The sequence below is a fragment of the Carassius carassius genome, chromosome 43 (assembly GCF_963082965.1).
Source record: "Carassius carassius chromosome 43, fCarCar2.1, whole genome shotgun sequence".
In the NCBI taxonomy this organism is placed as follows: Eukaryota; Metazoa; Chordata; class Actinopteri; order Cypriniformes; family Cyprinidae; genus Carassius; species Carassius carassius.
Genome location: NC_081797.1, coordinates 24,863,564 through 24,889,621, shown reverse-complemented (window position 1 = coordinate 24,889,621; position 26,058 = coordinate 24,863,564). Strand labels below are relative to the sequence as shown.

The window sequence follows — 26,058 nt, the reverse complement described above, 5'->3', positions numbered from 1 at the left end:
AAAAAACAGAGGTGTTAATTATAGGACCTAAAAACTCCGCTTGTAATAACCTAGAACACTGTCTAAGACTTGATGGTTGCTCTGTCAATTCTTCGTCATCAGTTAGGAAACTAGGTGTGCTATTTGATCGCAATCTTTCCGTAGAAAGCCACGTTTCTAGCATTTGTAAAACTGCATTTTTCCATCTCAAAAATATATCTAAATTACGGCCTATGCTCTCAATGTCAAATTAAGAAATGTTAATCCATGCATTTATGACCTCAAGGTTAGATTATTGTAATGCTTTATTGGGTGGTTGTTCTGCACGCTTAGTAAACAAACTACAGCTAGTCCAAAATGCAGCAGCAAGAGTTCTTACTAGAACCAGGAAGTATGACCATATTAGCCCGGTCCTGTCAACACTGCACTGGCTCCCTATCAAGCATCGCATAGATTATAAAATATTGCTTATTACTTATAAAGCCCTGAATGGTTTAGCACCTCAGTATTTGAATGAGCTCCTTTTACATTATAATCCTCTATAATCTATTGACACACTGTTTTCCTAATGAATGTTGTTCAGTTGCTTTGACGCAATGTATTTTGTTTAAAGCGCTATATAAATAAAGGTGACTTGACTTGACTTGACAGAGCGGGTAAAGATCATGGTAATGCTTATGCTCTCATTCGTCTTCCTGTTTCACAACCTTCTAAGGCAGAACCAGAGGAACAACATGTCTTGATGTTGGAGAGTGTCGCTGGTACCTTGACGACCACACAGCAAATTAAGCACTGGACTTCTAAAGATCCTGTTTTGTCAAGAGTACATGCGTATGTGCTTAAAGGCTGGCCTGATCATAGTGATACCCCGGAATTTGTACCTTATAAACAGAGACAGCAAGAGCTGTGGGGAGCCCATGTTGTTATTCCAGAACAGGGACGTTCAGGTTTGAAGGAACAGTTGAACCAATCTCACCCAGGCATGTCTAAGATGAAAGGTTTGGCAAGAAACTACCTTTGGTGGCGAATCTGGATGCTGATATTGAAACTTAAGTAAGAGATTGTACTGTCTGTCAAGAACAGCGCAAATCCCCTGTGAGGGCCCCACTTCACCCATGGGAGTGGCCTAGACAACTGTGGAGGAGAAGTCACATGGATTATACATGCCCTTTTCTAGGTAAATTGTTCTTGATTATCATTGATGCTCATTCTAAGTGTATTGATGCTTATCCTGTAAGTTCAGCAACAACAGCAGCTACTTTGGAGTGTTTGTGAAAAGGTTTTAGTTTATGTGGGATTCCTAAAATGATAGTGTCAGATAATGCCCAATGTTTTGTGAAGTGAAGCAAGTAAAGACTTCATGACTAAGTATGGAATAACCCATGTTACTTCTGCACCATATCACCCTTCATCTAATGGTTTGGCAGAGCGAGCAGTTCAAACTGTTAAAGACCTAATGAAGAAAAGTTCAGGGAACATGCTGGATATCAAGTTACATAGAGCTCTGTTTAATTATCGTATCACACCCCAGTCTATAACTGGACTGTCTCCTGCTGAATTGCTGATGGCAAGAAAATTGCGTTGCACTTTAGACAAGATACATCCTAACTTCAATGGTGAAATGGAAAGGATACAACAAGTTCAGACAGAGTATCATGATCAACATGTGAAATCTTGTTATTTCCAGATTTGAGATGCTGTGTAAATGCAAAACTTTAGGTATGGACCAAAATGGGTGCATGGAGTAATCCAGGACATTACCGGACCTGTATCTTATACAGTAACCTTGGGGAATGCTCAAAGTGTGCGATGTCATGTAGATCAATTATTTAGTCGCCAACAAAAAGAAATGATAACTGATTACCAACCGAGCGTGGAAGTTCAGTTATGTGATGCAGAAATTGGGTCTTTGGATACAGATGTTCAAGTGCCCAAATCATCTAGTACTTCTAAAATACCAACTCTGGGTGTTGCTCCTGAGAAAAAGGAGCTGAAAAATTTGCATACTGAATGTTCCAGTAGGATGTTGTCACAGTTATCTAGTGCTCCTACCATTCCTGAAGTGACATCAATTCCAGAAGTAAAAAACCCTGAAATTGTACCTACTAGGGGTCTACGATGTTCAGTAAGAGAACAGAAACAACCCTCACATTTAAAGGACTTTGTGATGTAAAAAAAAAAGTATTAGCACACTTAAAGGAGTTTGTGTATATATGAATTGGATTTAAGTGGGAAGCAGTGTTGTATATGAATTTTTAGATTTGTCCAGCAGGGGGCGGTAATGTATTGGGAATGGGGTTGTGCACTATTTAAAGGCTGTGAAGAAGCGCATTGGGAGCAAACTATTGCCATGCTGGTGTGTATGTCTAAATCGGGGTTTCTCAAATCTTGTCCTGAAGGGCCAATGCACTTCAGAGTTTAGCTCCAACCTTGATCAAACTCACCTACCTGTGATTTTCGAATGATCCTGAAGACATTGATAACCATGCTCAGGTGTGTTTGATTAGGGTTAGAGCTAAACTCTGCAGGAAAGTGGATCTCCTGGGCCAGATTTGAGGATCCATGGTCTAAATGTTGCGATGGGTCCTCAATAAAATGATCATCAAGAACCTTTGACTCCTTCGTGTTTCCTTTTCTAGTTATCCAAGATACTTCAGTAGCTAATAATACTGATTTGTTTGCTCAATAAAAACAAAGAAGCTGCATATTTTTAAATATATTTTTTATAGTTATGCTTATTTCTTAACGTTTCTGAGGACTGTCACTGAACACTTTACCTCAGATCGAAAATTAGACAATCTTACCTGAAAAACCGATGTCAAACGCTATCTTCCTCCACGTATATTACTTCCTCATGTTGTCTTTGAAGAATCTATGGTTTGTTGCATATAATTCTGGGTATTTCCCTATGTCGTAGATTAGTTTTTCGTCTTTAGTGGTCCGCTACGCCACTATTTAAATTACCTGAAGTGTGTTGTGACGACTGTGACCTGGTATATCCACTAGGTGGCTACTGACAATGTTGAATGTAATCACGACAGGCAAATACTGTAATATTTTGCGTATGTAAAAAATAAATGTCTCAAGAAAAAAATTAAAGATTAAAAGGATTATTTATTCAAGCTGTACAACTAATGTAAGTAGTATTTTGCAGCAGTGGTATCTTGGTATAATGTATGAACAACGATTTGAAACAAATATGATGTTATTTAATATAAAATTATGCAGATGGCACTCTGTGACGCAGCAGGAATTTGAACAGCGTCCTGAGTTGTAGCTGGGTGCCACGGACAGACGGCGAATGGCGCCGTCGGTGTGCATACACTCATAGAAAACAATGTGTTTGAATTTTACGTGATGCGGCGCAATGCAGCACAGTGCAGTGTGGCGCTGCGCTTCTCGTCCAGTGTGCGACCCCCTTAAGTCTTTGGTTCTTTTTTTTCATTGTGATGATTTAGGCTCACATTTAACAAAAACCTATCAATTCACTATCTCAACCAATTAGAATACTTCATAAGACCAATAAAATCTTTTATTAAAAAAAAAAAACTTTTAGTGAATTGTTGGCCTTCTGGAAAGTATGTTCATTTACTGTTCATGTACTCAATACTTGGTAGGAGCTCCTTTTGCTTTAATTACTGCCTCAATTCAGTGATCAGTTAGTGGCACTGCTGAGGTGGTATGGAAGCCCAGGTTTTTTTGACAGCGGCCTTTTGCTGGTCAGTCAAGCATACCAACACCATGGTCATTTAACCGATTTTTGGTGCTTTTGGCAGTGTGGGCATATGCCAAATTCTGCTGGAAAATGAAATCAGCATCTTCAAAAAGCTGGTCAGCAGAAGGAAGCATGAAGTGCTCAGAAATTTATTGGTAAACAGGTGCTGTGACTTTGGTTTCCAAAAAAACACAATGGACCAACACCAGCAGATGACATTGCACCCCAAATCATCACAGACTGTGAAACCTAACACTGGACTTCAAGGAACTTGGGCTATGAGCTTCTCCACCCTTTCTCTAGACTGTAGGACCTTGGTTTCCAAATGAAATACAAAACCTGCTCTCATTTGAAAAGAAGACTTTGGACCACTGGACAACAGTCCAGTTCTTCTTCTCCTTAGCCCAGGTAAGACGCCTTAGGAGTGGCTTAACAAGAGGAATACGACAACTATACCCAAATTCCTTGACACGTCTGTGTGTGGAGGCTCTTGATGCTTTGACTCCAGCCTCAGTCCATTCCTTGTAAAGTTCACTCAAATTCTTGAATTGATTTCGATCGACAATCCTCAAAAGACTGCAGTTTTCTCGATTGGCAGTGCATCTTCTTTTTCTCCACACTTTTTCCTTCCACTCAACTTTCTGTTAACATGTTTGGATACAGCACTCCGTAAACAGACAGCTTCTTTGGCAATGAATGTTTGTGACTCCTTGTGAAGGGTGTTAATGATTGTCTTCTGGACAATTGTCTTCCCCATGATTGTGTAGCTTAGTGAACCAAACTGAACTTTCAAGGATCTACAACAATCTATTGTGTTTTTTGCTTTAGAGTTCCCTACACATTCCATCACTTTAGAATACTGACGTAACTCAAATTTAATTTGAAAAAACTAGGTGTAATCTTTGACCATCAACATTCATGAATGTGATATTTCCCTAGTATAATAAACAAATTTATTCTAAAGGCTTATCAAAGGCCATGTATTCCTTCGGGGGGACGATGAGAGACGCAGTGGAGAGACAAGTTTGACTGCCTTTGTGCCAACTGATTTGAAGTGATTACACCTGCACATTGTTAAACTAGTTGTTTGCCCTTGCTGTGTAAATCTCATGTGTGATTGTGTGCTGTTTGATATATGACCTTATTGGGGTGAATCGGGAAATAACCTTCTCTCATTCGCTGCCCAGTTAGGGGGCGCCAGATTGTGACACTCTTCTTAGCCCTTGAATGTAAGTAGCTAGTCATTTAATATTTTTACTTGATTATGCATTCAATTACGTATAGATTCTTTTTAAAATTGTTGTATAAATTTTTTTTGTATTTTTATACGATTTTTGTGTATGTCTGTTACTTGTGTATACCAAGGGTAAAAGTCCTGCGTGCTACTGAGTAGATACTATTCTCACTCTTGGCGTAAGTCGGCAGGGCCCTTGACATACAAGTAATATGAGTCACGGTGAGCAGCCCCAAGTAAATGCCTTAATGCCATGGTTTATGGGAGGGCCATGGGTCCCAAAATTTGGTGGAGGGGAACCCTCTAAATTCCAAGAATGGAGAAACCAAAAGGAGGCTTTTATTCAGGCTCAGGGGCTGAACGAGGTGCAGTGGGTTGACTTTGTGCTGAGTGAATTGGAGGGGATTGCTTTAAGAGAAGTCCTGCTATTGGCTGAAGGAGAACGAAATACTGATGTAAAAACTCTAGATGTCCAATATTTATCGTATGGTGGTCAGCAGCCTGTTCCTCAGTTACATATTCAGTTCTTTAATTGTAAGCAGCAACCAGGGGAGGGGGTATGGCCATTCACCCTTCGGCTACGTGAGCTACATCATAGGTGGCGAGCCAGAGAACCCCTGACTGCTGGAACAGACGATGAATTGCTGCGAACTCAATGTGTTATGGGATTGAGACCTGGACTGATAAAGCAGGAATTGTCAAGACAGCTCCGCCGGGTGCCAGGTCTATGATTCTCTTCTCATTTACCTTGATGATGTCATTGTGTACTCTCCTAACTTCGATACCCACTTAGAACATCTTGAGCGGGTTTTTCGCTGCCTCCAGGAACATGGCTTAAAGCTGCAACCTCATAAATGCCATCTGTTCCAGAAAAAGGTGACCTGTGTGGGTCATGTAGTCAGCTGGCAGGGGGTAGCGACAGACCCAGAAAAAAATGCAGTCATCTTTGATTGGACTACCCCAGCAACTGTGAAACAGGTGCGTTCATTCTTGGGGTTCGCAGGAAACTACCGGAGATTTATTCCTGCTTTCTCGAAGGTAGCTGCCCGCCTTTAACCAGCTCCTGCAGGGAAGTGTCCATCGTCCCTCTTCAGCCATCAAATGGACCCCCGAGTGCTAGGTCACTTTTGAGTCACTTAAACAGGCCCTCCTCAGTGCCCCAATACTGGCTTTTTCAGTATTCAACTTCCATTCAGGCTATACACCGATTCGAGTTTGAATGGCCTTGGAGCTGTCCTTGCCCAGGTCCAGGAGGTTAGAGAAAGGTTTATAGCCTATGCCAGCCGTAGCCTCCATCCCCCAGAACGCAGTTATCAAAATCTGGAGACTGCAAAATTGGGGGCGACGGAGCAGAGATGGGTTGCCCAGTTAGCCAACTATTCCTATGAATTCTGCTACCGACCAGGAACATGTGCTTTCTCGAATACCAGGGGAGACAGTAGATTTTGCTGAACATGCAGTACAGAGTACCACACCCCCAAAGTCACCCAAGAAGGAAGGACTATGGGAGCGCCAGCAAAAGATGGACCCTGACCTGCAGCAGCTATACACCTGGAAAACACAAGGTGAGCCCCCAATTATAAATGACCTTTCTACTTTGTCTTCCGTTGCTTGCTGAGGGAGTGGGACCGGCTAGAACTCCATAATGGGGCCCTTGTTAGACTTGTCATTGAACCAGACACAGGAGCCACTGTGCGACAAATCATTGTGCCAGTAGCTCAAGCCCGACAAGTGTGGGAAGAATACCACAAAGCTGCAGGTCATGCAGGTGGCGATAAAATGGTGTCGTAATTGCGTAGGAGATTTTTCTGGGTGGGAATGAGCACAAATGCCAGAACGTGGGCAGCTGAATGTCTTAACTATGTGGTAGGCAAACGGGGGGGGGGGGGGGGGGGGGGTGGTCACAAAAAGCACTCATGTGCCCCATTTCTGCTAGTTATCCTTTTGAAATTGTGGCAATGGACTTTCTGTCCTTCGGGAGGCCAGCCAACACTTTTCAGTATATCCTTGTGATTACAGATCTGTTCTCCTGTTACGCATTGGCAGTGCCCACCAGAGATCAGTCTGCTCCCACTACCGCCAAGGCTTTGTGGACCGCACTCATTCTCCCATTTGGCTGCCCAGAACGTATTCTCAGTGATCAAGGGGGGGCTTTTAAATCAGATCTGATGCACCAGCTTTGTGCAGTATATGGTTGCAAATAAAGTCGCACTACGCCATACCACCCACAGGGGAATGGGGTTTGTGAACTGTTTAATCACACCCTCCTTTCCCTCCTGAGCACCATGGATGCAGATTCGCACGCTCAATGGCTCAGCCAGTTGCCGTCTCTTTTGCAAACCTATAACAATACCACTCATTCAAGCACTCACTTGGAAGACCCCCCATTATGTACTTTTTGGGCGCCATGCCAGACTGCCAGTGGACATGCTCCATGAAGTTGCACCGCCACAATATCAGGATGATGTGGAAGGTTGGGTTAGGAACCACCATCGAACTCTCCTTCAAGCTTATGCCACCGTACGCAACAATGTTGAACATCATCAACAGTGGAACCAATCTAGCTATGACAGGCATGCCAGAACCTTGCCACTGTTACCAGGGGAAAGGGTGATGTTAAGGAACTTCCCATTTGCACATAACGCAGAAATGTCCTTCAGCATATGATATATAGCTTATTAGCTTAATTATCTACAATTTAGGATACAGCATTATATAATATATATATATCCCAGCACACATACATTGTGCCGATGTCGAGCCGATCTACAAAATTCCATTGGCACCAGCCCAGGGAGCGTTTGCTAATAGGGAAGATCGGAAATGCTCTCCGGCCGATACTGGGACGATACATCCCAGCCGCTCTGCGTGGACGCGGTTCACCGGCGTTTTGCTCATCGTTACGGACCCCCCGTGGCTACCGCCGCTGGTTTATAATAAAACAATACACACCACTCTCAAGAACCGATGCCACTTTATTAATATTTTCATTTATTTCATATTACATGTACAAATACATTAACATTTACCAGATGCTTTGATCAAAAGTGGATAATTCTGGATTATTTGTAGTCTTTTGAAAATTAACCATGATTTTACTACAGCTTTTGCAGTAAAACCATAGTAAAAACAAAAATAACTATTACTACAGTACTTGCATGGTTAAATGTTGTATGAGTATAGCACTGTTTTCACAATACTTATTTCAAAGTAGGTTTACAGAAAAGGCATGTTTCAAGGTTACAGTTTAAAAAGCTAGAGGTGACTGAGACTGACTGGGGAAGAGCATGTTCTAGTTCATAATAAAAAGTCATGTGTTCAGTACTGTCAGCATCGCAGGCTAACTTTATGCCAAAAACTTTTTAAAAAGTTACATTAACACGAAATAAAACCAAACAATAATTAAGCAATTAAAATGTTAAATTGCATGATAAAAATTCTAAAATATTTTCTGATAAAATCTTACTAAACAAGTCTCTAGTTTTGTGTTCAGTTAACATTAACATTGTCTTTCAAAATTTTTAAAGGGTAAGTAAAAAAATATTCAATCCATTTTACATTGTTACAATGGTAACATTTGTAAAAGAACAATGTTTATTCTTTCTCCAAGATACCGTTTATTTGCCAGCAAAACAGATGCAAAACAGCATGTTTTCATTTAGATACTGCATTGTGTCATTTCCGCAAAACTTCTCATTTCATTTTGCATCATCCTGCAGAGTGCTGCTAACAAATAAAAGGGGAGATGTAGGTCCACATAACTCAGAGAGTAAATATTGTTCATTTACAGATATAAGAGACATTGCAATAAAGCAGGTTGAAAATCATCAAATTTACCCTTATAGGCAAAATAAGGATATTTGTTTTGTGTGTCCAATGTTTTGTGTGTTCATGTACAGTTGTCGTCGTCTGTAGTCTTTGTGAGCGTTGGCGTCATCTGAAGTCTTCACAAGTGAGTTTGGATTCAGTTTGGAGCTGGTGTAATCTCTAGTAACCTTGGGATGGCTATCCTGAGATAGAAACAGGAAATAAAAAGAAAATAAAGTTTAGCATAGCTGCTGCTGTTCATATGATTTCAAACAAAAGATTATGTATTTAATCACATATAACTGGAGTGCATGGTTATTAGATGTGTTGTGAGAATACAAAACTATGTATTTTAATCTAATTTAAACTAAAAAACTGTGCCCGAGCCCCAAATATTATTAGGAAGGCTATTTCAAAGTAAAATACCAAAAAGTTCTACTTCCTTTAGTGGACTTTAATAAATTCTTGGTATTAGAATGTAGTGACCTCACTACAGGCCAAGCACCACAGCTGCTGCTGCTGCACCCATTTGTGCTTATTTTGTTATATATATATCTTATTTGATCACAAGTAGGTTTAATAAACGCACATCCAAAAACTTTAGGCAGGTGCTCAATCACATGATACACTTCACCAATCAATAAACAAAAATCAACAGACTGCCACTAATGCTCTCAAAAATCAGTTTATTGATTAAGTGTTACATGTGATCCCTGTAAATGTATTATTTGTGGAACAGGCAGTCTCTTTAGAATGGAATACACATGCCACAGTACCATTTCAGTAGGTGGAACATCATATTTGTAATTTATACTACCGTTAAAAGTTTGGGGTCAGTAAGATTTATTACATCTTTGAGAGAAGTCTATTCTGCTCACCAAGGCTGCCTTTATTTGATCAAAAGGAAGTAAAAAACAGTTATATTGTGAAATATTACAATTTAACACAACAGTTCTCTTACGAGAGCTCTCTCGTACTGCGTCTTAGCTAAGACACTACGGGAAAAGTCTCTTTTCACGAAATACTGAAGCAAAAAATTATCCTTAATTTTGTATTTTTGTAAAGCGCATTTGAAGCAGTACACAGCCACAGGCGAGACGGCTCGTTCGCTCATTGGCTTGTTCTGCGGCAACTGCACAGCCTATCGAGCGCGGGCTGATGCAACATCAAACCATGTTTTTGTGGCAAGAAGGGCTTCGCGCCCTTCTTGCCACTTCCCGGCGAAACGGGTGTGGCCCAACCTATAAAAGGAGCTCGAAAAGGCTGACTCACCTGATTTTTCATCTCTTCAGCGAAGCTCACGCATCGCTGGATCACAGAGGAAGCAAGCGCCGTCTGAGAAAGCACATCAGCAGGACGAGCCATTCTGAAGCTGCTGGCATCGCCGCCTTCCACTGCCGTTCCTGCTGCGCTATCCGGCGCCTATATCCTTTCAATTCTGTTATATCCAGCTGTTCTTTATGTGTGTGTGTGTGTTCGCCCTGCGACACACACTTGTAAAAGAGCTTGCATCTTTTTTAAGATGCCTTCCTGCGGCTCGTCAGAGCCCCACTCAGCGAGGGAGACCGGTACGTCATCTGTGTCTCCTGCCTGGGTGAAGATCATGCAGCGCTCGAACTCGAGGACTGACTCTGAGGACTCGCCTGGCCTTTTTCTCTGAGCCTGCATTCTCCGCTGCGCTGAGGCGCCGTAAAAGCATAGCTTCCAGCGGATTCCAGAACCGTCTTCAGCTCAACCGAGCTCGCCGGTTCGCCCTGCTTCACCGCCCCCCCCCCGCATCGCTTCCCGGTGGGCAGCACCCGCTGTTTGCTGGCGCGTCGTCCGAGGAAGTCGATCTCAGGGCCGCGTCGGGGGAAGAGGACACGAGCTCTCTGCTAGCTTCGGGCAGTGAGGGCTGGGCGAGCTCCGAGGATCTCGCGCCTTCTGCTCAGAAGCCCGTGTTGGCCGCGATGAGTCTCGGCCGCGAGTGGTTTGCACCAGCGCCCCCCCCCTCTCGTTCCCGGCTGGATGGTATTTCCCTTTCGGATGAGCGTACTTCTCAAAGCCCTCATTTCTTCCTGAGCTTCATGAAGAGGTGGCGAAGGCTTGGAATGCTCCATATTCAGCGCGAACTCGTTCGTCTGTCTCACTAGCATTCTCCGCACTGATGATGCTAAAAACAGGAACTACCAGTCACTTCCGCCGGTGGAACAGGCGATAGCGACGCACCTTTGTCCGCCCTCTGCTGGACGGCGGCAAAAGCGGTGTTGCCATCTAAAGCCTGCTGTGTGATGCTGCGTTGGCACTACTAACGATGGCAGCTTCATCGAAGCGCAGGTGTACGAGTTCCGCTGTGGCCGAGCTCTCACCCAAGCGTGCCGCTGTTTCAGTTCCAGGAATTGTGACTATCTCAGCGTTTTCTGCAACGCGCAAGCCTGCACAGTTGCCCGCTTGCCTGCACACAAAACCGTTATCACGGCTACCCAGATATTTCCCGAAAAAGGTGTAATTTCTGGTGTCCCGGCCATGGCCGATGGTGCTATAAATGTAGTGACGATGCCCACTGCTCAGTGCCCATCTCCACATATAAGCACAGCCCTTCACACAGGGCTCGCGCCCATAAAAGCGACTCAAGTCGATCACGCGCACTACATAGTAGACGTGCCCACTCCTCAGTGCCCACAATCACTACGTCACACGCGTCATGTGGTTTCTGTAGAAACGAAACCCGTGCACGTTCGTCCGGCCACGGCCGATGGTGCTATAAATGTAGTGACGATGCCCACTCCTCAGTGCCCATCTCCACATGTAAGCACAGCCCTGCACACAGGGCCTGCGCCCATAAAAGTGACTCAAGTCGATCGCGCACACTGCATAGTAAGCGTGCCTCCCCCTCAGTGCCCACAATTACTATGTCACATGCGTCATGTGGTTTCTGTAAAAACAAAACCCGTGCACGCTCGTCCGGCCACGGCCGATGGTGCTATAAATGCAGTGACGATGCCCACTCCTCAGTGCCCATCTCCACATGTAAGGACAGCCCTGCACACAGGGCTCGCGCACATAAGATCGACACAGATCGGTCGAGCGCGCCACACAGTAAACGTGCCCACTCCCCAGTGCCCACATACACTATGTCACATACGGCGCGTGGCTTCTCTAAAAACGGGGCCCGTGCACGTACGCTCTGCACAGGCAGACAGCGAGTTGAAAGTGGTAAATGTGCACATATGCAGCCCACAGTTACTCGCAGACATATCGAGTCCCACGGGACCTGCTCAGCCTTCCCCCAGTCGGTTAAGCGGCGGGACGGGGTCGAGAAGGAGCGATCTGCCCGCTGTGATCAGCGCGCTCCCCGCCTCAAATGCGCAGCACACCCGAGCGCCGCCGTTGCCCGGTCAACAGAGCGCGCTTCGCATCCAGCCCTTAGCCATTCATGCAGATGCATGGTCAGCGCTTCCAGGGGTTTCGGATTGGGTGCTAGGCATTATAAAGAGAGGCTACTCGCTACAGTTTTTTCGATGCCCTCCGCGCTTTTCAGCGCGCGTCGAAACTACGGTCGAAACAGAAGTAGCACACATACTTCGGGCCGAAATATCAAAACTGTTGAGCAACTGTAGAGCCTGTGTCTCAAGCTCAAAGCGAGGGGGGCTGTACAGCAGATACTTTTTGGTGCCCAAGAGAGACGGGGGTCTCAGGCCCATACTGGATCTAAGACAGCTGAACAAGGCATTGATGAAACGCAGTTTCAAAATGCTTACGACCAGGAAACTCCTCGCGCAGATTCGCAGAGGGGACTGGTTCATGTCAATAGATCTGAGGGACGCGTATTTTCAAATACAGATAGCGTCAAACCACAGGCGATATTTGAGATTCGCCTTCGAGGGCCAGGCATACCAGTTTACAGTCCTCCGTGGCTCCTCGTACGGTTACGAGGTGCATGGATGCAGCGCTCGCTCCTCTCAGACTCAGAGACATGCGAGTGCTGGATTATTTGGATGACTGGCTGGTTCTGGCCCGATCACGAGCGGAGCTCGTGGACCACAGGGCCGTTTTACTCGATCAGCTTGAGAAGCTCGGCCTCAGTGTCAATTGGGCGAAGAGTTCGCTGAACCCCAGTCAGACGATTCTGTTTCTGGGTATAGTTCTGAACTCGTGTTCCATGACGGCGCGGCTGTCACCACAGCGCGTGATGGGCATTCAGCGCGCAGCGAGTTCTTTCCGCTGCGGCGTGACCTTGTCGCTCAAACACTGTCAGAAGATGCTGGGCCTCATGGCCTCAGCATCTCCGGCTCTGCAGCTGGGCCTGCTCCGCAAGCGCCCCCTGCAGTTCTGGCTGAAGACGCGGGTGCCGCGCAGAGCGTGGGCGTCTGGCCGGCTGCATCTTAAGGTCTATCAGAGCTGTGTCACAGCTCTGGCACCTTGGACAGCGAACGGTTGGTACCGATCAGGTGTAAGCCTGGGGACTTCCCCGAATGTGAAGATGGTGTCGACGAACGCCTCCACTTCGGGATGGGGAGCGCTGCTCGAGGGCAGACCGTCCTTTGGCCTATGGTCAGAATGGGAAAAGCTCCATCATATCAACTGTCTGGAAATGCTGGCAGTGGAGAACACGCTGATGCGCTTTTGTCCCCAAAGGATCACCACGTCTTAGTCCGTTCGGGCAACATGTCTGTGGTGTCCTATATAAATCGCCAGGGCGGTCTCGGGTCCTGAAACCTGTACAGGCTAGCGGAACGCCTCCTGGTTTGGGCTCAGCGCGACATGCGTTCGCTGAGGGCAGTGCATGTGCCTGGGCTACAGAATCTGGGTCCAGACAGGCTGTCCAGAGGCAATGTTCCTACAGGCGAATGGTCTCTACACCCGCAAACAGTCCGGCTGTTGTGGGAGAGATTTGGCAGGGCGGAGGTGGACCTCTTCGCGTCCCACGAAAACGTTCACTGCCCTGCGTTCTTTTCCAAGAACGAAAGTGCGCTGTCACGGGAATGGCCGTGCTGCCCGCTTTATGCTTTCCCTCCCGTCTCCCTCCTTCCGCAGGTGATAGAACGGGTGAGAGAAACGAGATGTTCAATACTGCTTGTAGCACCTCTTTTGAGGAACCAACCATGGTTCCCAGATTTGATGCAGTTAGCAGATGTCGCCCCGTGGCCAGTACCGTTGAGGAGGGACCTCTTCTCACAGGCCAGGGGCTTGATTTGGCACCCTCAACCGGAGTTGTGGTCCCTCCATGTGTGGGCGCTCAACGGTTACCCGCTGATCTCGCAGTGGGAGTGCTGAATACCATCATTCAGGCTAGAGCTCCGTCGACACGACGTCTGTATGCCTCGAAGTGGTCGGTGTTCTCCAGCTGGTGCACAGCTCGAGGATATTCACCCCTTAGTTGTGAGGTGATGGAGGTTCTCTCCTTCCTACAGGAGCTGTTGGATAAGGGCAGAGCCCCATCCACGCTCAAAGTTTATGTGGCAGCCATCGCAGCGTTTTCTGAAACAGCGCTCGGTCAGTCAATAGGTAGGAATGATTTGGTCATCCGGTTCCTCAGAGGAGCTAGGAGGCTGAATCCTCCCAGACCTCCATCAGTCCCTATGTGGGACCTCGCGGCGGTTTTTGGAGGCCATGAAGGGTCCCCCTTTTGAGCCTATCCAATCGGTTAGCCTTCAGCATCTGTCGTTCAAGACAGTATTCTTGTTGGCTCTCGCTTCGGTGAAGCGTGTGGGTGATTTGCACGCGCTCTCGGTGAGCCAGTCGTGCTTGGAGTTTGGGCCTAATGACTCAAGGGTCATACTCAAGCCTAGGCACGGTTATGTGCCGAAGTCCCTCAACACGCCGTTTCGGGCTCAGGTTATTGCCCTGTCTGCCCTGTCGGTATCAGGAGAGGATGGAGACTCGAGTCTTCTTTGCCTTGTTAGGGTTTTAAGAGCTTATGTGCCTCGCTCTGCTGCCTTTCGGCAGACGGAGCAGCTGTTTGTCTCGTTCGGTGGACGTTCCAAGCGAATGGCTGTTTCGAGACAGACTCTATCCAGATGGATAGTTGACGCCATAGCGTTAGCTTATGCTTCCAGGGGCCATCAGTGCCCGTTGGGCGTCAGAGCACACTCCACAAGAGGCGTCGCCTCATCGTGGGCGTGCTCTACTGGGATCTCCTTGCAGGTGATATATATATGGCGGCAGGTTGGGCATCGCCGTCTGCATTTATCAGGTTCTATAACCTGGAGGTTCCCGCCTTGCAAGCAAGGCTGCTGTCGGTATAGTTGAATCAGGGCCCTGAGGGGAATTCTGAGTTCATGAGCGCTATGCGCTGCCGACTGTTATATGGGCAGTATTGCGTAAGACCCGCATTGCCACATTGGTCAGGCTTGCCTTGGCTGTGTGATGTCATATTGCCGCATCTACGGATGCTGCTAGATATGGGACGGAGGGCTTTCCCCCTTTTCTGTCCTGGACTCTCTGTGAGTCCCTCAGGTGACTGTGCACTGTAAATCCTGGGCGTTGCTTCAGGTTTATTGGTGTGTGATCCCTGCGCGCACGGCGTTTTGCATTGGGTTCCCGTAGCGTCTTAGCTAAGATGCAGTACGAGAGAGCTCTCGTAAGAGAACGTACTCGGTTACTAAACGTAACCTCGGTTCTCTCTAGAAGAGCGAACGAGTACTGCGTTCTCTGCCGTGCGCACGATTCACTCTGGTTCGCTTCGGCGATGAAATAAATCAGGTGAGTCAGCCTTTTCGAGTTCCTTTTATAGGTTGGGCCACACCCGTTTCGGCGGGAAGTGGCAAGAAGGGCGCGAAGCCCTTGGTCTGATGTTGCATCAGCCCGCGCTCGATAGGCTGTGCAGTTGCCGCAGAACAAGCCAATGAGCGAACGAGCCGTCTCGCCTATGGCTGTGTACTGCTTCAAATGCGCTTTACAAAAATACAAAATTAAGGATAATTTTTTGCTTCAGTATTTCGTGAAAAGAGACTTTTCCCGTAGCGTCTTAGCTAAGACGCAGTACTCGTTCGCTCTTCTAGAGAGAACCGAGGTTACGTTTAGTAACCGAGTACGTTTTCTACGTGAGTATATTGTGAAATGTAATTTATTTCTATGATCTAAGCTAATTTTTATTACTCCAGTCTTCAGCGTCACATGATCCAAGTCAAGTCAAGTCACTTTTATTGTCACCTCACCACAGCACATGTGCCTTGGTGAGTGAAATTCTTTTAAGCTTGCTCCAGAAATTGCAGAAACAATTAACATATAACCATACAGACTTCAACAGGTGAAAATGTGCAATATGCACATACATATAGTCAGTACACACAGTGTACTATTAGACATACTTACAGTTAACACTACACATTATACACAGTATGTAAATACATACAGTTAGCACTAAACATTATACACTATACACAGAATGTACACGTTCCACATTATGTAAACATATAGAAGCATAAAAATATGCTAAGGTGAAACAGAGTGTACTTGAAATGGATACAGAAATGTCATGGATGTGCATCGGATGGTATCCGGTGGTAACGGGTAGGTTATTGTATTAAAAGCAGTGTGTATGTATAGTCCAGTGTTGAACTGTAAACGTTAAAGTGCAGTGTGTGGCATACCATATTGTGGGAGTATGCTGTAGGATGCTGTAGGGTGTATTAGTTCTGACTGTTCATTAGTCTGATAGCCTGAGGGAAAAAGCTATCCCTCAGTCTGCTAGTGCGGGATCGGATGCTGCGGAGATGTCTTCCTGAGGGCAGCAGAGAGAGCAGTCCATGGGATGGGAGGCTGGAGTCACTGATGATCCTCCGGGCTTTCCTTAAACACCGCCTGGTGTAGATGTCCTGGAGCGAGAGAAGCTCACCTCCAATAATGTGGCTGGCAGATCGCACTAACCTTTTCAGAGCTTTACGGTTTCCAGCGGTGCTGTTTCCAAACCAGGCAGTGATGCAGCCCGTCAGGATGCTCTCTATTGTACAGGTTCTGAGGATGCTGGGGCTCATTCCAAACTTCCTCAGCTGTCTCAGGAAGAAGAGGCGCTGGTGTGCCTTCTTCAGCACTGCGTCAGTGTGTATGGACCAGGTGAGATCCTCACTGATGTTAACGCAGAGGAACTTGAAGCTGCTTACCCGATCCACAGGTGTCTTGTCGATGGTGATGGGTGTGTGTTCTCTGCTCTGTCTCCTGAAATCACCACCTGCTCCTTGGTCTTGTTAATGTTGAGTGAGAGCTGGTTCTCCTGACACCATTTAGTCAGGGTCCTCACCTCCTCTCTGTAGGCTGTCTCAACGTTGTCGGTGATCAGGCCTATCACCGTTGTTTCATCAGCGAATTTGACGATGACGTTGGAGCTGTGTGTGGCTGTACAGTCATGTGTGTACAGGGAGTACAGGAGCGGGCTGAGGACACAGCCCTGAGGAGCACCAGTGTTCAGAGTTAGCAGGGATGAAGTATTGATGCCCACTTTGACCACCTGACTTCTGCCTGTCAGGAAGTCCAGGATCCAGCTGCACAGAGATCTGTTTAGTCCCAGAGTCTGGAGCTTCGCAACAAGTGTGGCAGGCACTATGGTGTTAAATGCTGAGCTGTAGTCCACAAACAGCATTTTCACATAGGTGTTCTTAATTTCCAGGTGGGGTGAAAGCAATAGCATCGTCTGTAGAACGGTTGCTTTGATATGCAAATTGTAGTGGGTCCAATGAGGCAGGCAGAAAAGAGCAGATGTAATCTCTGAAGAGTTTCTCAAAACACTTACTGAAGATGGGTGTGAGAGCAATGGGCCTCCAGTCATTTAAGCATGTGATTTTGTTTCTCTTTGGAATGGGCACAATGGTAGATTTTTTAAAGTAAGAGGGAACCACAGACAGACAGACATTCTGATTTGCTGCTCAATAAACATTTTTAATTATTATCAATGTCTTATCAATTATCAAAAGTTAAAACAAACATTTCTGTTTTAAATAAACACTGTACTGTTTTAAAACTTTATTCAAAGAATCCTGAAAACATGAAGAAACACAGCTGTTTTCAACACTGATAATAATCAGAAATGTTTCTTCAGAAGCAAACCAGAATGACTTCTGAAGGATCACGTGACACTGAAGACTGGAGTAACGATGCTGAAAATCCAGCTTTACCATCACAGGAATAAATTACTTCTCTAAATATATTCAAATAGAAAACAATTTACTACACTTTTAAAGTGTAGTAAATTGTATTCATTTCATACAATAAACTGTGGTTGCCATAAAAGACTTTCAAAAACATAAAAAACCCCATGCTAACCCAAACTTATGAAACAGTTGTGTATGTTCGAGATTGTACTTACTAGTCCGGCAGTTTATATCATCTTGGAGATGTTGTCTGACAGCAGTGGTGGGCCTTCAGGGTGAGCAGGGCCTTCTCTGCTGGCCCTATAAAAAACAAAATTGTGTGAAAAATGTTTTTACTGATTATTTAGTTATCATTTTCATTTGTGTAATATCCACATGTTGCTTGTGATTAGTTTAGTTGAGGTTGACTTGGATAGAGACGTGCCCAGTGCTACCCCCAGCGTTAGACTGCCCTTTTAGTCAGGGATTTCCAAGGTACAAAAGTGAAATACAATGAAAAGAAAATACAGCCTACAGATCTTCTTGCCAATCTACTAAAATGCTTTTTTAAGGTGCTCTTTTGCAGACAAAAGAGAATAACTGAGAAAGGAAGACCTACACCTAAATGTTTTTATGCACCATTTCAAAGATTGCAACTACGAGTGCTATAAGTGGCTAACAGTTAAACCAAGCACAAGTTATTTTGTTGGCCGCGATTAATTTTTTATCCGAGTCAAGTGACCTGAAATGAGTGCTTTGTGTGATAACTGTGACTTCTCAAAGATGAAGCACTGCGCTTTTGCACAGTGTGTTAACTTTTTTTATATATTTTGATTAGATAATCATGCAGTGTTCTAAAATAGCAGCAAATAAAATGTGAGAGTGCACATACAATATCAATAACTTGTGCATGTAATTTTAATATGGCCTTGTGTATGTATTTCAAGATGGCTCTCTTTAAGCATGACTGTTGAAATTAAATTGTAATACTTAACAATAACAGTCCATTTGTAACATTAAGGAAAGCTACAGAAGTATTGTTCCTTGTTAGAGTGTGTTCATTTCATTTAAACATTTACTATTACTAATAGGTTTCCTTTTTACATTTTAAAGTTTCTTCTTTTAACATTAGTAAACTATGAAATAACTTTAATGATCAATATAATAATTAATATTAATACTACATTTTTATTAATTTACAAAGTATGGTTCAATACTTTTACTGCTTTTTTTTTAAATAGTAAAGCTCTATTTTAGTTTTCATTCAGTATCCATTTTAAAAACTATTGGTTGATAAATCGGTATTGGCCAGTGTGGAACAACCTAGCTACAACAAGACCAAATCAATACCGGTGGCTCCTGGTGACACATTGAGATCTAATGAAGAGAAATGATCGGTCTGTACAAGAAAATGAACACTACTTACAACAGTATTACCTTTAATCCAAAGCCTGGGCAACCAGCTGTCAGCGCGTTCACAACTGTCCATAGATGCGACTTCTCTGTCGCATGACAACAGATGCACAGGCGTGATACTGGAGCAGATGACGCTGTTTCTGGCGCAGCATCGTGATATCTATCAGCCAAGTGAACTATCAGTGAACTATCCCTTTAACCCACACTAATCGAGCCTACTGTTGAAGTTGTTGATCAGCCGTCATTGTTGTTGAGAGCCTGTGTGAGGCATAATATGTGCATTACACATACGCCTGCGTTAGCTGTAACAGAGATGTGTAAGATGTGTACAGGTATCTTACAGTTGTTTACTGAAGGCACTGATTGAAACCCCATGGTACTTACTGTCTGACAGGAGGTTAACTCAGACTGACTGACTGATGGCTAACTGCCATCATCACTGAAGAGTCCAGGAACAAAACAAGCAATCTGACACAGACACAACAATATTTACTCTGCAGTGCAGGTTCATTAGAAGGGAACAAGATAGAGCAGAGGTAAAATACAGATAAAAGACAGAATAATATATAACAATTATAATAATATATGTAATATACATATTCTAATAATATAATCTTAATATAACAGAATCTATATTTTTAATTTTAGGTTGAGTGTGACTTACGTTTTGATGTCAGGGATTTCTTAAAATTGGTGAAATATATTCTGAAAAAGGCATATTAATGTAGTTCATGAGCTTCTTCAGTTCACATGTATTTCTAAGTCAGTATCTCCCTTCAGAAATGTTAAAATCTTGGAGCTTCACTTCTGTTCTGTAGAGTTTCTTTCTGTCCTCCTGAAATCACAGAACAATTTGTATTAATATCTGTTTATCATGAAATATCAAAACTCATGTGAACTTGTTTTCAGCTGATTACACTCTCAGTGTAAGTGACGTCATCGATTCAGTAAATCAGCCTTTTCCAATACACCACTGACAAATCACCAGCAGCTGATGGAGGGACTCTCACTGCATCCGAAGGGATGCGGCTCTGCTGCACTGGATGGGAGAGTCCCCCTTGTGACTGTATACGAGGCGTGATTTGATGCATCGGATGAAGGGCTATCACAAGTTTAGTTAAAGGGGTGATAGAATGATTACCGTATTTTCCGGACTATAAGTCACACTTTTTTTCATAGTTTGGCTGGTCCTGCGACTTATAGTCAGGTGCGACTTATTTATCGAAATTAATTTGACATGAACCGAGAGAAATGAACCAAGAGAAAACATTACCGTCTCCAGCCGCCAGAGGGCGCTCTATGCTGCTCAGTGCTCCTGTAGTCTACACTGAAAACATAGAGCGCCCTCTCGCGGCTGTAGACGGTAATGTTTTCTATTGGTTCTTGGGTCTAAATAAATGCGACTTATAGTCCAGTGCGACTTATATATGTTTTTTTCCTCGTCATGACGTATTTTTGGACTGATGCGACTTATACTCAGGTGCGACTTATAGTCCGAAAAATACGGTATATGGAGTATTTCACACTGTTCTTTAAGGTCTCCTAATAAGCACAAGATAAGCCGTTTTGGAAACTGGAAATCTGGAAATTGATTGTTCTATCAGGGGAACACCCAACACTACAGGACAATTGCTTATTCCAGATCGAAAAAGTTCTTTTTCTAAAAAAGATTCTTGTGTTGTTTTTTTGTGTGGCTTATATTTTTGTGAGATTTATATATTTATCTTAAATTTTTTGTGTGATTGTATTTTTTTTAAGCACCATTGCACCAAGACAAATGCCTCATATGTGTAAAAACCTAACCCTAATTCTGGGATGGTTTATCTGCTTGGTGTTGTATGTGTAGTGCATTTTGGAACGCATCATCTGGCCTACGATGACTGATGATGATGACGATGATGACGACGAATGCTCTGTGACAGATAAGAGCCGCATCACAGGGTACCTTCGCCGGTTCATTCAAAATGGTATACTTCCCTCATTTAATGAGTGATGTATTTATTAGGGATGTCCCAATACCACTTTTTAAATTTCCAATTCTGATACCAGAATTCTGAGTATCAGCCGATATCGATACTTGCCGATCTGATACTACTGTGATTTTCTTGAGCAATTTAAAATTGCACGCGCGCACACAAAATGTTAAAATGTGTATAGTGCTTTCTGCTACATCTAATTTTAAATGTAAAAACCAATCATTTAAAATGATTTTCAAGTTACAAGAATATTAGTAATCATTAATCATGGCAGTGTTTAGGAGAACATATAATAGGTATGTTTGATCAAATAAGTATGCTAAATATATTTTCCTTAATTGTGAAAACTGTCATAGTAAAAACGCTTTAGTGTGCAGATGGTTATTTTGGGAATTATGCGCTTGACCATAACTTTTATGCACATCATGGGTGCAGAATTAATGCGCCTAAATCATCCTGTACACTACGTTTATGCGCTTCCTGGGCGCAGAATTGATTCTCTAGAAGCATTCTCTCATGAGAATCTTCGCTCTGCAATGGAAAGTTCATAACAACAGAGTGAATTGCATCCATCCAACAGCTTACTGAGACTTTATAAAATCAGATCTTTAAGTTACAGAGTTTCCGTGAACTTAATATCTTTAAATGTGCATTTGTTCCTTCACGTGAAGCTATCGAGTTTATATTGTATGCCAGATCTGGGTTATATCTCAAAACCCTTCTAGAGTCTTTTATATTCCAAATATTCACAAAAAAATCAGTGTGCCATACTGTTTATCAAAAGAACCTGGCCAGTGTAGGGTTTCCAGATACAAATATGTTCAGCCATCTTTCTGTTCATAACCTGAAAAAAAGATGCTTTCCGGAAATCAAAAACGACAGCTGATAGCATATCTGGAAAAAATACACCGGTCAGGTTCTTCATTTTTATACTGCATAAGTGCACCTGTATGGCTCTTAAGCTTGTTTAGAACATTTTCTATAAAACTGAATTTTATCTGTAATGATAAAATCTAATGTTTGCATCAGCTACATAGCCAATACTTGTCAGATAAAATCTTGTTTGGCATTGTTCTTCAAACCATGAGCAAAGTGTATAAAAAAACGCATTCTCTATCATTTTGAGCATTTACATATTTCTATTTTGTAGCATCCAGTGAGGAACTGAAGGCACTCGTGAAGTTCTGGGTTGGATGGGAGGCTCCTAAAACTACCCTCACGTTGGAGGTGACTAACTGTAGTCTGCCGAAGTCTTCCACGTGCTTTGAGACTCTCCGTCTTCCTGTCCGCTACCAAGACTTCACTGTATTTAAGGAAGAACTGATTGCCTGCCTTCAAACATGTGACACTGGATTTGGATTGGTATAATGGCACTGCTAAAATGTAGCTTCTTTCAAAGGCATGTTTTTGTTCAGAGTTTTTCAGTTATGAATATACACTTAAGACCACGCCTCCTTTACCTCCACAAACAGGGAGCGAATGTCTTCGAAGAATTCTATAAATGTCTCCTACGTTTTCCCATCTCTCTAAAATCTGATGTAAGCCAGTTTGGTTCTCTTTAGTCTTTTTTTGTTGTTTTTGTCTTTCTGACACCTTCAAAACCTTTTATTTCAACATTTACCTGATTTGACCATGTTGCATTGTCTCCGGTGTTGTTTGTTGTTGTCAGTTAAACAAAGTTATTGTATTTTTGGGGTTGTTCCAAACCCCAGATGTTTTAAGATTGTATTCAAACTACAATAAAAATAATACAATCTACATATTAATGGTTTGAACATTCATTATGACATTAAGAGAGCTGAAAGTCTTAAAGTCCTCTGCTAGCACTGCTTGAGGAAAGCTATGCTTCCTGCTGCCGCTGGCAGTCCTACTAACAGTCTGCTGCCTAACAGCCTAAATGTCTGCTGGTCTGATTTGATTAAACAGAGAAAAATCAAATTTGAGACAACCTCACTGATTCAGAAATATTTATTTGGTTTTAGTAAGAAAAGAAATGATTGCATCAGGTCCTTTGCAGAGTATGTTTTAGTGTAAGCCTAGTAAATGCTGGACATACTGCACAGTAAGTATGTAGATGTCTGAGCCATGTGATTGGGAGTGTCCCATGGGATTTATGGCTGCCTTTAGTGCTGCCATTTGTTCATCACTCATTATATCACCCATCTCAGGAACAGTGACACCATGGTGTGGCTCATCAGGCAAGCCACTATCCTCCCAGTCCAGATGTGGTAGGTACAATCCCTGAAAAGACATGTAAAGTGTTTATGTAGAGCAGTGGTTCTCAAACATTTTTACATCAAGGACCCTGACCACATTTGATAACACTTTGAAAAAAACAAAAAACAAATACACAATATTTATCCTGAGACTGAATAACATTACTTTCTTTGTTGATGTAATGTTCAAATTAATGTAAATGGGATGCATTTTTGGTGAAATGTATAAAAAATATTTTATTTCTAGAAAAAGTTGGAATTAAAAAGTTTGTGTGTGTGTATATATATATATATATATATATATATATATATATATATATATTACACACACACATACATATACATACATATAAAAGACCCCCTTGAACCTCCCTCAAGGACCACTGGGGGACCCCACTTTGAGAACCACTGATTTTATTCTTAAAACTGATTGAATATACTTTAATTCAAATAAAATCTAAGCACATACTTCATGCGTATAGTACTTTTCAGCAAGGGTTAAACAATGGAGCAGGTTATGTCCCAACTTTCACCTTAAAAATAATGCAGCACCCATGTGCGCTGAGAGCCTGCTGATGTGAGACTTGACAGCAAAGCAATTTCATACAGGCCTTAGTAATGAAGTTAATGATCACTCAAAGTTAACTGAGCATTAATGGTGGAGCATTTCACTTAAGTATTACAAACGAGCAATGTACATCACTGCATCTAATATGTAACTTATGTAAATAGCAATGTGTATGCACACAGTAATTAATAAAAGCACCATGAATTCAACAAATCATCTAAATTAGATTAACATAAGACTCTTAAAACATAAAAGCACAAAATTGCACAGACATTCCCTTTTACCTCTGCATTTTCTGGTTCTGCCATGGCATGCTGAATGTTCCCCATCTCCCACAGCTGATTGGGTGTTAGGTTACCCTCAGTTCTGGGTGGGTGGTTATCCCATTCACTGGTGAAAATATCAAGACTAGCTTGTAGTCTGGGCAGAAACACGTAATGACAACTGAAGAGGTATGCAATGTTTGAAAGGTCAAGCAAACCATCCTCCTCTAGTGAATGCAGCACATTGTAGTATGTGCTGGTCACAGCACACCACACATCTCTCCAGAGTCGTTCAATTCTGGGAAGAGAGTTAGAGCAAAAATAGATATGTTTTACATACAAAATACAAACGATTTTACAATAGCATAACCAAAAGGTCTCAAAAGAAAAATGTTTATCACAATTAAGTGAATATTCTTTTTCCTTTTCTTGATGTTAAAGAATTTGTTCATTAAGTCACTATTTGGTACATGTCAAAGACTTAAATCTAAATTTACCTTGTGGGGGAAAAAACAGTTATGGTGATGATCAATCTTATATTCATTGCATTAATCAGGTACCACAGTAATCAGGTACCACCATCGCCCAAGCATATTTGATGCAATATTATCAAGTGCAAAACAATATTATGAATTGCAAGACAAAGTCCACAACTTCTTGGTCACACAAATCAGAAAAATTAAGTATGAATCAAACTGGGTTCGTGTTCCGTTATTTTCCATTTCCTATTTTTGACTTGAGCATATAATAAAAGTACAAAAAACAAGCTGTTCTTTCTTTTTGAAAATAATTATTGTGTGATATTATGCAAAAAAAATAGCTTTGATTTATAGAAGTGTGACAAAAACCTGCCTTTGATTGTGCACGCTCTTCCCAGCAATGAAACTGGACCTTCCTGTTCCCTTGACAGAGAACATCAGCCGTGCAATGTCAACGCTCTCGACTCCATGATCTGCTCTTACCCTAAAAAATAAACATTTTTTGCATTTATTATTTGTGGTGCTCTAAACAATTTTAACTTCAGGCATTTCCTGAATTGTCAAGATATCATGTAAACACACCAGTTTCGCACTAAAACGGTCTACATTCCGACAGCTGGGGCTGTAGTCCACTGGTCAATACGTTCTGGCTTGACGAAAATTCTGATTGGTCAAATAATTTATGTGTTAATTTCATCAGGAGTGAAGTGCTAAGTGCTAATTGGGGTGTTTTCAGAACTTGCTGTTTCAGAGGTCACAGCCTTTCAGAACACCCCCCTTGTTTTCACAATTTTGGATTAGCCCAATGCACTGGAGATAGATAGCTCTACGCTTACTGAAGCCTTCTGGAAGTTTGCTCAGTATTTGTTTAATGAACGTTTAGTCACTAAACCATGTCAAAGATGTCGCTGTGGCAGCAGTGAGCACCGCGGCCTGTGCGTTTTTCCTCGGGCCGCCGAGCAACGAGCACTGCAGTCTGTCAGTTTCAAGTGTGTGATTATTTCAGTGAAAAAAAATTAGGTCAAAAACGATTTAATATACTGCAAATACTATTTTTTTTTATGTTGATTTATACTCCATTTAAGCTGACAAGGCTACCAGGTACTGCCCATTTAATTTATCTAAATATAATAACATCAAGTGTTTCGTCAGAAACAAGGATCCTCCACTCTGCAGTAAACAGAAAAGTAATTTCCTATATCCTCTCCCTTTTTCACCCAATCTGGAAGGAGAACTCCACACATTTATTTTTCATTTACTGCAGAACAGAGGGAGCACCATTATTACCTTTTCATCACTTAGCTTTATATCCTTCTGTACATTCTTTAGATGCATGGCATACAAGACTGCATATCGGT

The 26,058-nt window shown here is 43.0% G+C and overlaps 1 long non-coding RNA gene across 1 annotated transcript; it reads right to left on the bottom strand.

Annotated features, from left to right (window-relative positions):
- Nucleotides 1–7,885: 7,885 nt before the first annotated feature.
- Nucleotides 7,886–19,366, bottom strand: LOC132124865 (uncharacterized). The gene is made up of 3 exons (XR_009426801.1): nucleotides 19,202–19,366; nucleotides 18,019–18,092; nucleotides 7,886–8,938 (listed from the first exon to the last, which is right to left on the bottom strand). It is a non-coding gene; the product is annotated as an uncharacterized LOC132124865 (long non-coding RNA).
- Between the last annotated feature and the right edge of the window lie 6,692 nt (nucleotides 19,367–26,058).